Raw genomic sequence first — 12,968 nt, 5'->3', positions numbered from 1 at the left:
AGAGAAAAGAGAAAGAAAGGGGGAGGCCCATCTGATTATAGGCCAGCATAGCTTCAACCATAAGCTGCATAGCCTCAACTGTAGACCTAGTGGAAGGGTGCCATTTTGCAGACCATGCAGAATTTTGACCACTCTGTCAGAGCCCAGATTGCAGCTGGCAACTCATTCTACCAGGCTGGAGCCATGGTCAAAAAGGCCCTGGCCCTGATCAAGGCCAGATGGATATCTCTAGGGCCAAGGATCACCAGCATGTTGGTATTTGCTGAACGTACCCCTCTGGGAAACATATTGGGAGAGAATTATAGGTCCTGGAACATTTTCTTAGGGTTACCCGTTTACAAATATTATTTTGCTTTTCTCTGTTGTCATTAATATGTGGATGAAACATTATTTATGGCTATGGAGTAAGAATGTTTGGCCATTTATTGTCCTGTACCCTTATAGCTCACATCTGAGACCAAAACAGCACAAAAGCCAGTGTACATTTTAAAAAAATATATATTGATTCTTGTGAAGCAAGTAGATGGGTGAACTTCATTACATTTGCCCATTACCCTTGCCATCTTGTGATGACTGAGGGCTATTCACCATGTGAGCCTATAAAAGCATCATAGGGTTTGACCCAGTCAAAGTTTTATTTTATATATATTTAGGCGTAGTTTGCTGGGTCATAATACTAGTTGGACTCGGACAAATATTGCTTTTTAAAAATTTTATGGGCCTAATTTATAGCACAGGGCAGGCACTGACTTGATCTCATAGCAGCGAAATTTTATGTTTCCATTCCAGCAGTACTGCCTAACACAATAATATCAGGCCCGCAAATCTTAAATATAACTTAAGCTAACATGATCCATTGCCTTATAAAGCAAGAGCACCCTGTGGAGTCATACTGAATATGCCAAGTGATTTTTCAAAATTTAATCATCCTAAATGTCAGATAAAGGTGCTTTTGCTGTCATTCTTTAAAACCAGGAGGAGAAAAAAAAATCCAGGTCATGCCTGCAAGTTATATAGCAAAGGAGCTACGGCAAAATATAGGACTGTGTCAAATGTTCATCCATTTGGGGTATGGAGCAAAAGTTTTAGGAGCCATAAATGATTTTGAGCCCCCTTCTCCACTCTTATTAGAATACTATTCATTTTCACACTTGAAGATGAAAGTATTATGAATCGGTTTCTGCATCACCTTCCTCCCTTTGTTAGGGATTCTTCACAAATGTGTTTATTTGAACTTCATTATTCTCTCCAAAGTGGACCAAAAGCAGCAGGCAATATCATTGTCTCCCCTCATTGATTTATAGCAGTATCAGTGAGCCCTAACCTGGATAGCTCAGGCTACCCTGATCTCAGCAGATCTCAGTAGGGTCATCCCAGGTTAGCATTTGGATGGGAGACCATTAAGGAATTCTAGGGTTCTAATGCAGAGGCAGGCAATGGCAAATCACCTCTGGATGTCTCTTGCCTTGAAACCCCTACCGGTCACACCATAAGTCAATGGTGACTTGAAGGCAAAGAGCAAAACAAAGAAACAATTGTGAGGACAAATCAAGCTGATTTAGAATGAAGGCACATTAACTCTCTATTTTTTAAAATACTTTTCAAATTAGATGAATATTGCTCATGACATATTCAAAGCTTAAAGCAAGGCCACAAGTATGTGAAGAGTAACACAACCTGTCAATGAAACATAGCCCAAACAGACAAGATGCGTCCTGCAAACAGCCCATGAAACCCTTGCTATAATTCACTGTCCTTATAAGAAAGCCTTCAGTGACTTGAAGAGATAAACCACAGTCCTAGAAACTTTGCACTCCAGACAATGATCTAGATAGAAAAGGAAAAAAGAAAGAACCCAGCATTTGAAATGCATCCTACCTGTTAGCCCATACATTTATATCTGTTTGACAAAGCCATTTGTGGAAGGTGAAAGGCTAGTATAACTTAATAATTTCTTCATCTGATTTGCTTCTTGGAAAATGCTGATCTAATATTTCTATTTAGCCTGTCTTTAATAGTGTTGTTGTTAGGTGTGAAGTCGTGTCCAACCCATCGCGACCCCATGGACAATAATCCTCCAGGCCTTCCTATCCTCTACCATTCCCCGGAGTCCATTTAAGTTTGCACCTACTGCTTCAGTGACTCCATCCAGCCACCTCATTCTCTGTCGTCCCCTTCTTCTTTTGCCCTCAATTGCTCCCAGCATTAGGCTCTTCTCCAGGGAGTCCTTCCTTCTCATGAGGTGGTCAAAGTATTTGAGTTTCATCTTCAGTCTCTAATAGTATATAGGCTAAATTGACTAGTGTTAAGAGAAATTCTCTTAATTCCTCTTTACATAGGTCCCCCCTGAAATCCAACAGTTTCTTTCTCTCATTTAAGAAATGTTTAGTCAATTTCTAATCTATTCTAGTCAGTTTCTAGGTAATTTTATTCATTCATTTTATTTATTAATTATATCTATATGCCACCCTCCCTTTTGGCTCAGGGTGGTTTACATTGTAACTCTACCATAAATATCTTGATTCATATATAAACATATTTAATACTGAGAACTTGTAATGAGACACTGTAATTTAACAATCAACAATCAACAGTTTGTCCGCATGGTGAGTACATTTTCTGTTGGTGCAGTTGATGGGGGCTACTGGTTGATGGTTGGTGGCTTGTTTAAGAGAAATTTGATGAGAGGAGGGACAGGGAGTGAGGTTCTGCAAAATTTCAGAATACCATGCTCAGAGTGAGGCAAAGTCTTCCCATACCTTTCTGTCCTTCAGACAGAACTTCAGTGCAACTTCAAACAGCTGCTTCTGAAATTACAACAGGATACACTGATCTCTCTGCAAAGAGAAGTTAAAAACCAATGGAAGAGAATTTCCTGTATTTTTAAGAGAGTAAGAATCAATGGGTAGATCTTAAAAAGTAAGTCCTGGAAAGATATATTTGCTTCCCCTTTACCAATTACACATGGTGGCGGCAACATCGGACCGCTGTCAATTCCTAGTGGTGGGGCAGCATGCCCTGCCACTTCACGTGTATGCACAGGGGACGAGAATCCCCTGATGCACACAGTCCACCCTGGAGTTTTGCAGGCACACACACAACTCTAGGGTGGGAAGGGTCTGCTCCACCTTGCAGCGGTAGTGGCAGTAGGGGATCAGGGGTCATGGGGGTCCCACCTCATGATGGTAGGATAGGAGCATACCACTATCCCACCATCATGGGGAATGTACAAATGCCCTCAAAGAGGGCATTTTGTGTCCCTGCAGGTATGCCATAAGTGGTGGTGGGGGGGAGGAACCAGGTTGCAAAGGCCCAGCTTTTCCTTTGTGCATGGGCCTGCCCAGCCATGCCTCTGATGGCTGCCGTTCCCATGCCATGGGCCATCAGAGGCCCTAAAATGGGTCAGGGCTGGGAGCAGGTCTGCATGGCACCAGCGTCACGTGTAAGTGAGGATTAGCCCTGTTGGGCTGCAGGAGCCAGCCCACATTTCCTGGCCCACTGACATTTCTATGGGAGGTGACATCACTGCCATCTCTATGCTAAATGATACAATTTCAATCCACTTCAAGGACTGGTTGCAAGTGGATTTTGTCATTTCACACAGTGAAATCTAATTGCAGTGCATTGAAAGTGCATTATTTAGTGTGTGTGAAAATGCCCCTAGTCACTTCTATATTCTGGTGACTATGAGAGCTACCCATTGTAACTGCTGGATTGTACCCCGAAGTGATGTACTGGTGTAGTGGCCAGCAGTGATTTTTTCCCCTTAATGTTTCTCTCAAGGTTGGTCAGAGGTGGGCAATGAAGACAAATGGTTCCAACCAAAACCTCTGGTCACAGAGGGAGGCTTGGCAGATAAATATCTGCAGAGGTGAGCATTACTAATTAATAATGTGTAAAATATGTAATGAATATGTAAAAATATGTAATGAAGAATTGCAAGTTGAGGCCAATTGATTTGAATCTTGTTTGTTATACAATTGAGGTATAATCTATCATGCTTCTAACGTAAAAATATAATAGTAATTCTATTCTGAGGTATGTTGAAGGAAATCTTTAGACTACAATATAGACTTGAAAGTTTGGTAGGATTTCTTTTCTGAAGTTTCTTCACTATTTAGAAAGAATATTGGTAAGATGCTGTATTAGTGGCATCTTTCACTTGTGAGGATTGCAAGAATTTTTATTTATTTATTTATTTATTTATTATTTGGTTTTTGCCCTGCTATTTCCTAGAAGGGTTCAGGGTGGGAATTGCTGTTGATTTTGTGGTCAGACAAACACTAACTTTTTGCATATGCAGTGGCATCTTGATTCAGCAGAGATGTTCTCAGATACAGTCGAGAATGTATTGCCTTTGGCCTTCAATTTCAATTTGAGGCAAATGGTAGAACTTGTTTTGCTTAATTATGCAGTATCTGTTCCAAAACAATATCAAATCATTGCGTTATACTTATTGACTGCCATGAGGCTGGGTTTTGCAAAAGTTTGGAAATCAAAGTTAAAACTGCCGAAAATAGACTGGCTCAATAAAGCAACAGAAATGTATAAGCTGCTAAAATTAACATCATTGGAAAAATATGAAAATGTAGTGAGGGTTACAAGAATTTGGAATGTTGTGTTGTTGAGGATTGAGATGGGTTCTTAAACTGGCTATTTCATCTAACTCCTTCTGTGTAATATTGCTATTCCTGATTTAGTCATAACTGTAAACATGAGTACATATTCAGGTGAGTAGCTATATTGGACTGAAGCAACAGCGGAAAAAAATGAGCCCTGTGGCACTTTTAAGACCAGACATGAATGTAAATAAATGGGAACATGTGTGTGTGTGTGTGTGAGAGAGAGAAAGAGAGAGAGAGAGAGAGAGATGGTCTGAGGAGAAGGCACAAGAGAAGGAGATAGGTAGACTTTCTGCTCCTCCTTCCTGCTCAGTTGACCAATCCACTGCCTGACCTCCCTTCTTGGGGGCAGCATCAAGAAAAACAAAGAGGATGGAGAGGGAAGGAGATGGGAGAAGAAATTATCTCTGGTTTGGATGCACCAAATGAACCAGAGAAGTATTCAGAGATTTGGAAAAGTTTTGGCCACCTAGATCCTATATGAGTTACTCTCCCACTCCTTACATATTTATATATGACTAGCAAAGTGCAGAGAGAGGTCCCATGGATTAAGTAAAGAGGTGGAAAGAGGCAGTGTCCCAGTTTTTATATAAAGAAGGCCTTCACACATTCTGCTGATTCTAGCCCTTGCCCCCGTCTATCTTTCACCGAACTCATTCCAGGATGCAGAATGGAAATGGAGTGACTGATACGTGAATGAGAAGAGACTTCTCTGCAATGTTCTAGTTACAGTTTCTCTCCCTCTCTAAATCATCCTGGATTCACCTTTTCATACTGGGCTTCTCTGACATGGGTAAAGTGGTGGCATTCAAGGAATGCCCCAGCCTCCACCACTGTGTGTCAGTGAGGGACTATTGGAATATAGTGCTTTAACCAGAAGATGATGGGGGGGGGGCATTGACAGAGCTACTGGCGCCACGACTGCTAGACGATGCAGGCACACCATTTCTGAGTGGCTAGTGTAAATTACGGCATGATCCCACACTTGCACCAAATTTAATTAGCTGGTTTTATTAAAGATAAACCTCTCCCTTCCACTTTCTTTGCCCACAGATAGAAAATTGCCTGCCTATTTTGCTGGGACTAATTGCAATTTTTATTGAGGTAATGGCTGAACGACTTTTAGATGAAATTAGAGGTACTGAGAACTAATATCTCTAAAAAAAATATCCCAGATCTTCACTCTTCATATAGTTCAACATCTTAAGTCTCATCCGGTCCTGTCTCTTGCAGAGGGTGGTGACTGTGGATTTGCCTCTATTTATCCCAGTTTGCTCCGCGGCTGCCTGTTTCAGTGCCTTGATCACTGACTTGAGCTATTTCTCTATCAAAGTTGATATTGTCTCTGTTCTGACTGGCAGTGGCTCTCCAGAGTCTCAGACCACCACAACCTACTCTTTTTAACAATAGGTGTTGGAAAGGGAACCCATGACCTTGAGCATGGGAAGCAAGGGCTTTACCAGTGAGCTATGGTGGCAGCTTGGGGCAGGCCTGCTAGAAGAGCATATCATATGTGGATATTGTAGCCTTTGCCTCCACTGCACCCCCCATTCCATCTGCAATACCTACCTTCAGAAAGCACAAACAAAATAGTCACTTCTAGAAGTCCGACCAACATATTACAAGCGCAGAGAACAAGCTGACAAGTAGACAAGGTTTACTTCCATTCTAGAATCAAGAAGGCTGTTAGTGGAATTATTGGTGGAAAATGGAAACACTATGCAAAAGCAGTGGCTAAGGGGACAATCCTTTGGGGCAAGATCATCTGCTGATTCAACTGGTTGGAAGACACTCCTGTCAACTGAAGTATATGAAAAGACTCTTATTCTCCTTGCTGGCTTTCACCTTATCCAATAGAAAAAGCAGATAGTGGGGCAGGTCACATATAAAGTTTTCTGGAGACACCTGCTATCAGTATGTTTAAGCAATGTTTAAGCAAACGCTGTATGTTTAAGCAAACGCTGGCAGGGGCTCATGGGAATTGTAGTCCATGGACATCTGGAGGGCTGCAGTTTGACTACCCCTGTTCTAGTCTGATTCCCCACAATACATGCCAGGGAGCTGAACTCTAATCACAGTTTGCAAAAGCTGTCCCTAGAGGCTTTTCTTTTTAATTAATTTATTTAAACCTTTCAGTCCTGCTTCTTCTCACATTTCAAGGTGGCTTATAGTAATAGCTAAACAGATATTCAGTTGATAATCGAAAATAAAAATCAAATCAAATCTCTCCCCCCTTTAAAAGATGATGCCCAATTCTGACGTCCCCCCCCCAAGAGCTTTTGTGAACAGGAAGGTCTTGCAGTAATTCTTGAGGATTTCCATGGGTGGAGGGAGGATACCCTCTTCAGGGAGCCAGTCTCGCAGAGACAGATCCACGATAGAAAAGGCCTGGTCTCTAGTTGATGCCAGATGAGCCACAGTCTGTTCTTCAGAAATTCAGGAATACATATCATAGAAGTAAGTGTTGGCCCCATTGTGGTCTGTAAGAAAAAAAAAATATCTGTCTGTCCGTCCATCTGTCTGTCTTTCTAGAGAGAGAATTTTTGAATTCCTTTATTAAATATTTTTCCGCCTCCGTTTGAAATTGTCATAATTACTAGTTTCAGCATCAGCTACTCCCTAAACTCTTCTTCAGCATTACGACATTTTATAAATTATTGTCTTCGATGATCCCAGACTAGCAGTGTACCTAATGTGCACGTTAACATGCTAAAAGACTATTAATCTGGCTTTTGCAGGGAGAACGATGTCGCATTTGAAATATTTGAAGGAAAGCGTTTAAACCATTCAAGAACTCTTTGGGTCAAGATAAAGATCCTCTGCTGAGGCTTTGAGGAAAATCAGGAGGAAAATGAGTGAAAAATTAATATTCATGGGCCTAAAGCAGCTTGTGACAATTACTTTAGGGGAAAAATGCCTCTCCTCTGGGTTTCCAGGTCGCACGAAAATAATGCATAATTTAGGCAGCTGGAGGATGGTCCAGTGTGTGGAGCCGCAGTCATACAATGCTGATTCAATCACATCTCTCATGCTAAGTAGGACTGGATGAGGTCAGACGGTGGTTGTAAAGCTCCCCAAGGAGCCCCTGAGTTATGTTGATGATTCAGTGGGTTGCTCACCTCCTTGACAGCTACTGCTTCTCTTGTCAAAGTGCTGGGGGATAACAATCCGGGTGAAACACAAAGAAAGATTTTCATACTTAGGTCCAATACAAATCTTCCTAGAATAATAAGAAGAGATTGTGAGTCCTGTGTTGCAAATTTCAGTGCATCAGCAATTATATTTTGTGTATTAAACAAAATTCTAAAGTTTGATTCTATATACTCCTGATATGTGGTGTTTTTATGGAAAAATACATTCAGCATGACGTTACACAGAAGGTGTCACTGTGTAGTCATACCAGTCAGAGAGTCCTCAGATTTGTATGAAAGTGACTTTCCCTTCTTATTATTTTTTATCCCAATTATGTGTCTGAACCCACCTGCAATTGCTTCTCTGCAAGTGGGTTGAGACACATAATTGGCTCTGATTCCAACCTAAAACTAAATATGTTGCTTTCACCAGTTTCTTTTGTCGGTTTCGATTAGTAGCAATAAAAAAGCAAAATAAATAAGAGTATATTTTGGGTTGGCTCAAACTAGTGAAAAGGGGAGGAAGGGATCCCCTTTGATCACAAAAATGTTTATGCTCCTTATACACCAAGGTAATGTTGGAATATGTCTTTAAGTTAAAGGAGAAAATAAGGGAATAGTGACACATGACCGGCAAGGACAAAAACCTTGTGGATCAAGGCTTTTAATAAGAAGGGGAAATGGACAGAAATGGCTGGATATGAAGATTTCCAGGAATTGTAGTGATACCGTATTCAGATGTTTTTGATGTTCTGCTTCCTAATATAATTTTCTCTTTATTCCAATTGTCCTTAGCAGGGCTGGCTCACCATACAAGAGTTACTTCTCTGCTGAGTTCTAGGAGGGTAGCATGAGATGAGGTGACAACTGTAGCTTGCACCTGGCATCATTCCCAGCCACGCTCCACCACTGTAATACCACAGTCTATGATGTGTTCCAGTGAACCACTAGAGCTAGTCCTCCTACCAGATTTCAGAGTTCTATATTGTAGGTTAAAGAGGAAAAGTTCAAACTCTGGTGGGTTCATGTTCATCCTAGTCACCATCCACAAAGTAATAGCCAGCCATCTCCTCCCAGAACCCTGCCAATTACCCCTGCTTAGGCCAACAAAATACCTTGAACCAGATCCAGCTCTAGTCTTATTCACCAACACTGCCTTTTAATTCTTTGACTGTGGAAATCCATGCAATTTTCCACAATGATTTAGTGATGCGATGTCCAGGGCCGGATTTACATGAAAAGAGGCCCTAGGCTATTCCACTTATGTGGCCCTTTCACCTCCCATTTTTAAGTTTGTAATTTACATGAGAGATAATAAAATAATAAAATACATCATTACTGTGATATACATCAGTATGTTAAATGAAACATGTGATTGGTACTAACCTTTATAAAAAACTAGTTTCAAAGCCCCTTTATAAAAAGGGGTTTTGAAAGGCGCGTGAGTCCGGCAGGGAGGGAACCCCCAGCAGCCGCGCTTCGCGCGACTGCTGGGGGTTCCCTCGGGCGGCGGTCTGATGCGGCGAGAGGCGCGAAGTGCCTCTCGCCGCGTCAGTCCGGGAGCAACTGCGAGCCGCGCTGCGCGCGGCTCGCAGTTGCTCAGCCTGGGAATCGGAGGGACCAATCGGCAGGCGCAAAGCGCCTGCCGATTGGTCCCTCCAATTGTCTGTCGTGAGGAAGGGTCCAACCCGGACCCTTCCTCATCACGAACAAAGCCCACCTCTAGGGGGCTTAACGAATTATTTAGTCCGTGGCGCCCGTGGCGCCACGGGCTGTTTAAAGATGTGGAATATAGGCCCCTCTTGATCTTGAGGCCCTAGGCTGAAGCCTAGTTAGCCTATAGGAAAATCCGGCCCTGGTGATTCATGACCTCAAGAATGCTTGCAGTTCAAGTCACACGGATCTCCCCTGCCAACCTAATTAACCGCCAGATTGGGAAGCTAAGAATAGTGAAGACTCCTAGTTAGTTTGCTAGGCAACATCGAGTTCCTTCACCTTATACATAACCATATGTGGCATCTGAGTCCCCATACATATGCAGCCAATGTAGTGTAGTGGTTAGAATGCCAAGCTAGGATGCCAAACAAATCCCTCACTCCACCTTGGAAGCCTTCCGGGTGATCTTGGGCTTCACAATCTCTCAGCCTAACCTATCCATGCAAGGTGGTGATTATGAAGATTCAGTGAAGGAAAGAGCAACAACATGAAAAGCTGCTTTGGTTGTGTGATCGGGCAGAAAAGTGGGCTATCAATTTTAAAAATGAAAATTAAAAAAAAAGGAAACACAAAAACCAAGTTTAGACTCCTGCCACTACGGTCAAGTAAGTAGTGCCACTGACTCCATATGTTTCTCTTAAACCGTTTATGCACTGGGAACTTCACTGCCCCAGCTCCCGTGCAGGAGCACAAATAGGGGCCGGATGAGGTACACCAGGCCAAATGCTCCCCCGTGAGGGTGCAGGAAGAGGTGGGCAACCTGCCACGACTTAAACTCCAGCCTGCAGCACAACATGAAACCTCCAGTGCATAAACGGTCTTAATGATTCTACTTGAAGCACATCTCTATCTCTATCTCTCTATCTACCTACCTACCTACCTACCTATTATATTGTATACTGCCCTCCCCTGAGGCTCAGGGCAGTTCACATGGAACATAAACATACATTCTTAAACAGAACCATAATTTCTGAAGTAGGCCAAAGTCTTTTAGATTAATGTGGGCATGCATCTGGCTTCAAGTCAATGCCTTAAGTAGTGCTGCATCATGTAAAGATATACCCATACCTGAAATAACTCTTTGCCTGTTTTGTTTTTATCTTTTCTCTAACCTTATTCTGTACTTCTTTCCTTGCACCTCCCCTGTCATTGCCCAACATCTGGTTAGAATGACAAATTTGAAAACTAGAGTTCTAACAGGGATGTAATAAAAATTATGCCATTATTGTGGGTGGGAAGGAAACCTTTGACATTTGTTTTCCTTTAAAACTTACTGGTATGAATTACTTAACATTGTAGCAATCCATGTTAGACCAATGTATGGTTTATGCCAGCTACATAAAAACCCCAAAGGTGAATTCTGACATACAGAAATGCAAACAGTTCCCGTTTGCTGTGATTAATATTTTACAATTTTGCTTAAGGTTTTGATAGACCTAAATGTCCACACTTCTCCCTTCCCTCTGTGTCGTCAAAGGAACTACTCACAGGGCAATCAGTTTCCTCTGATTTGATGCAACATGAAGCACAAAACCACAGAGAATTAGACCAAATGGAAAAATTCCCCATCGGGCTGGATGATAACAATTTCAGCTACTTCATCAAGAAACTTCATATGCCCAAGAGGCTGTCTGGCTTATAAGGCATCAAAGAGTTGTCGGTCCCATAGCCTTCTAGGCTTTCTCTCTTGCAACTTAATTACTGGACTTAAGTCTATAACACTGGGAAGAAGATTCACCTGGGAACATTTCTGACAGAATTTTCAGTAGTGTTCAGGAAACTACCGGGGCTTTTTAATGGTTTTATTACAATGTACAATAATGTTTACAAGCAAAAACCTGCTTAATTTAATTTCCCACTCACTCTCTATTTTCCGTTTCCCTTCTCTGAAAGCCCCATAGCCTCTCCACTTTTCCTGTTCCTTGTCTCATTTCCACCCAACAGCCAACCTACCTTTATTTGTCCCTCTACCTATGAAAACTATGGCATACATCTGTGGTCCAGACTATCCAGTCAGACTCACTTGCATGGTAGGAAACACTCAAGGACATTCAGGGGGAACATTGCTTTCCCATGTATACCCCTCCCTACGTTAGTTCCTCTCCCCCTCCTTCTGGCCACTGCCATATCCTCTCCTCTTTCCCTGCCTTATTCTCTCATTCCCAGCCACTGACCAACCTACCTTTTATCTGCCTCCCTGAGTTTTACTGAGAGAAACCAAGTACACAATGCTGTGGTTGCCTAGTAACACTACCAAAGGCTTCTGTTTCTTAAAGCTCAAGGGTTCTTATTATTATTCTAGGGATTTTTACTCCAAAAAATATTTTGTGGAGATATTAGATTTTTTTTCTCCTGCAAATCTTGGTAGTTTTTCGGATCTGACTTGTTCATTCACCGCTCCAGTCACAGGGATTATGCGGTATGAGATTTAGCCAGAACACCCCACCCAACCCTGTCAGAATCTAGAAGGCCTATTAGAATGTGATGTAGGCCAAAGCTTTCTGCTGTTTTTGTCTTACTGACCGATTATGCATGGGATAGAAGGCCTGGGCTTGTGGTGACAGGGCAGCAGGTCTCCCCACGTATGCATGACATCACTGCCATCCTGTTTCCCTCCCAGCCCTGGCCCGAATCAGGGCCTCAATTGGCCCACAGCAAGGGAATGCGGATTCTTCCACAGCAAGGGAATGTGGGTGGTTAGGAGGATGCACTTGGGGTAACAAGCCCGGTGGCGCCCAGGGCAGGCATCCAATTGTGTGCCACTTTAATGACATGGGCTGGGAGGCATGGGCCCAGGGGCGTCTTAAAAAGCAGCATGTGCAAGCTACCCAGTCTCTTTGCCAAATTGCTGCTGGAACAGCTTCCCTCCCACCCACCCAGTTACGTTGGCTAATACTGTGTCTAATGTTTTTAAAATGGTATTTCATTATAGCTGGCAGTTTGGGCATGGAATAGAGCCTATTTGGGGGGAGTTCGGTCTGTGCATCAGACTCCCCAAGTTAGGGACCTCCTTATGAGGTGGTAGGTCTGCAAGCAGGCCAACCCACCTGGGAAGGCGTGGGGCTCACAGTCCCAGGTAGCCCAGGATGGCACCAAGGGAAGTGGCTGCCTCCTTAGCACCCCAGTGCCGTGTGGCCTGTGGTGGGGCCATGGGAAGTATGTGCTTCCTCTTGGCACCCCCAGTGGACACTTCCCTATGGTGGGAATCCAGTGGCAAGGGGACCTGCATTCCTTGTGGGGGAACCAGGTGGACCCCAGGGTGCTACTGGACATTTCCCTTGGGTGGGATCCCAGTGGCAAGGGGACCTGTGTCCCCAGTGGAGGAACTGGATGGGCGCCACTGGGGTCCAGGTTCTTGTGGGCAGCTGACTGTAATTTAGGCCCCCTCTCCCATACTGCACCAACACTCCTGTGGAGTTAATAAAGCTGTGGCCTTGTTTAAGCCAACAAAAATGTGTGCATGTCTTCCTTGAGTCCAAGATGCCCTCCTGCAAGTAAA

The 12,968-nt window shown here is 43.1% G+C and overlaps 1 long non-coding RNA gene across 1 annotated transcript; it reads right to left on the bottom strand.

Moving 5' to 3' along the window:
- Positions 1-6,724: 6,724 nt before the first annotated feature.
- LOC143836783 (uncharacterized) lies at positions 6,725-11,706 on the bottom strand. Its single transcript, XR_013230731.1, has 3 exons — positions 11,652-11,706; positions 7,742-7,842; positions 6,725-7,102 (listed from the first exon to the last, which is right to left on the bottom strand). It is a non-coding gene; the product is annotated as an uncharacterized LOC143836783 (long non-coding RNA).
- Positions 11,707-12,968: the final 1,262 nt, after the last annotated feature.

Source organism: Paroedura picta, chromosome 4 (assembly GCF_049243985.1).
Source record: "Paroedura picta isolate Pp20150507F chromosome 4, Ppicta_v3.0, whole genome shotgun sequence".
Classification (NCBI taxonomy): Eukaryota; Metazoa; Chordata; class Lepidosauria; order Squamata; family Gekkonidae; genus Paroedura; species Paroedura picta.
Note: the sequence above shows the minus strand (reverse complement) of the source record. Positions and strands in the feature narration are given on the sequence as shown.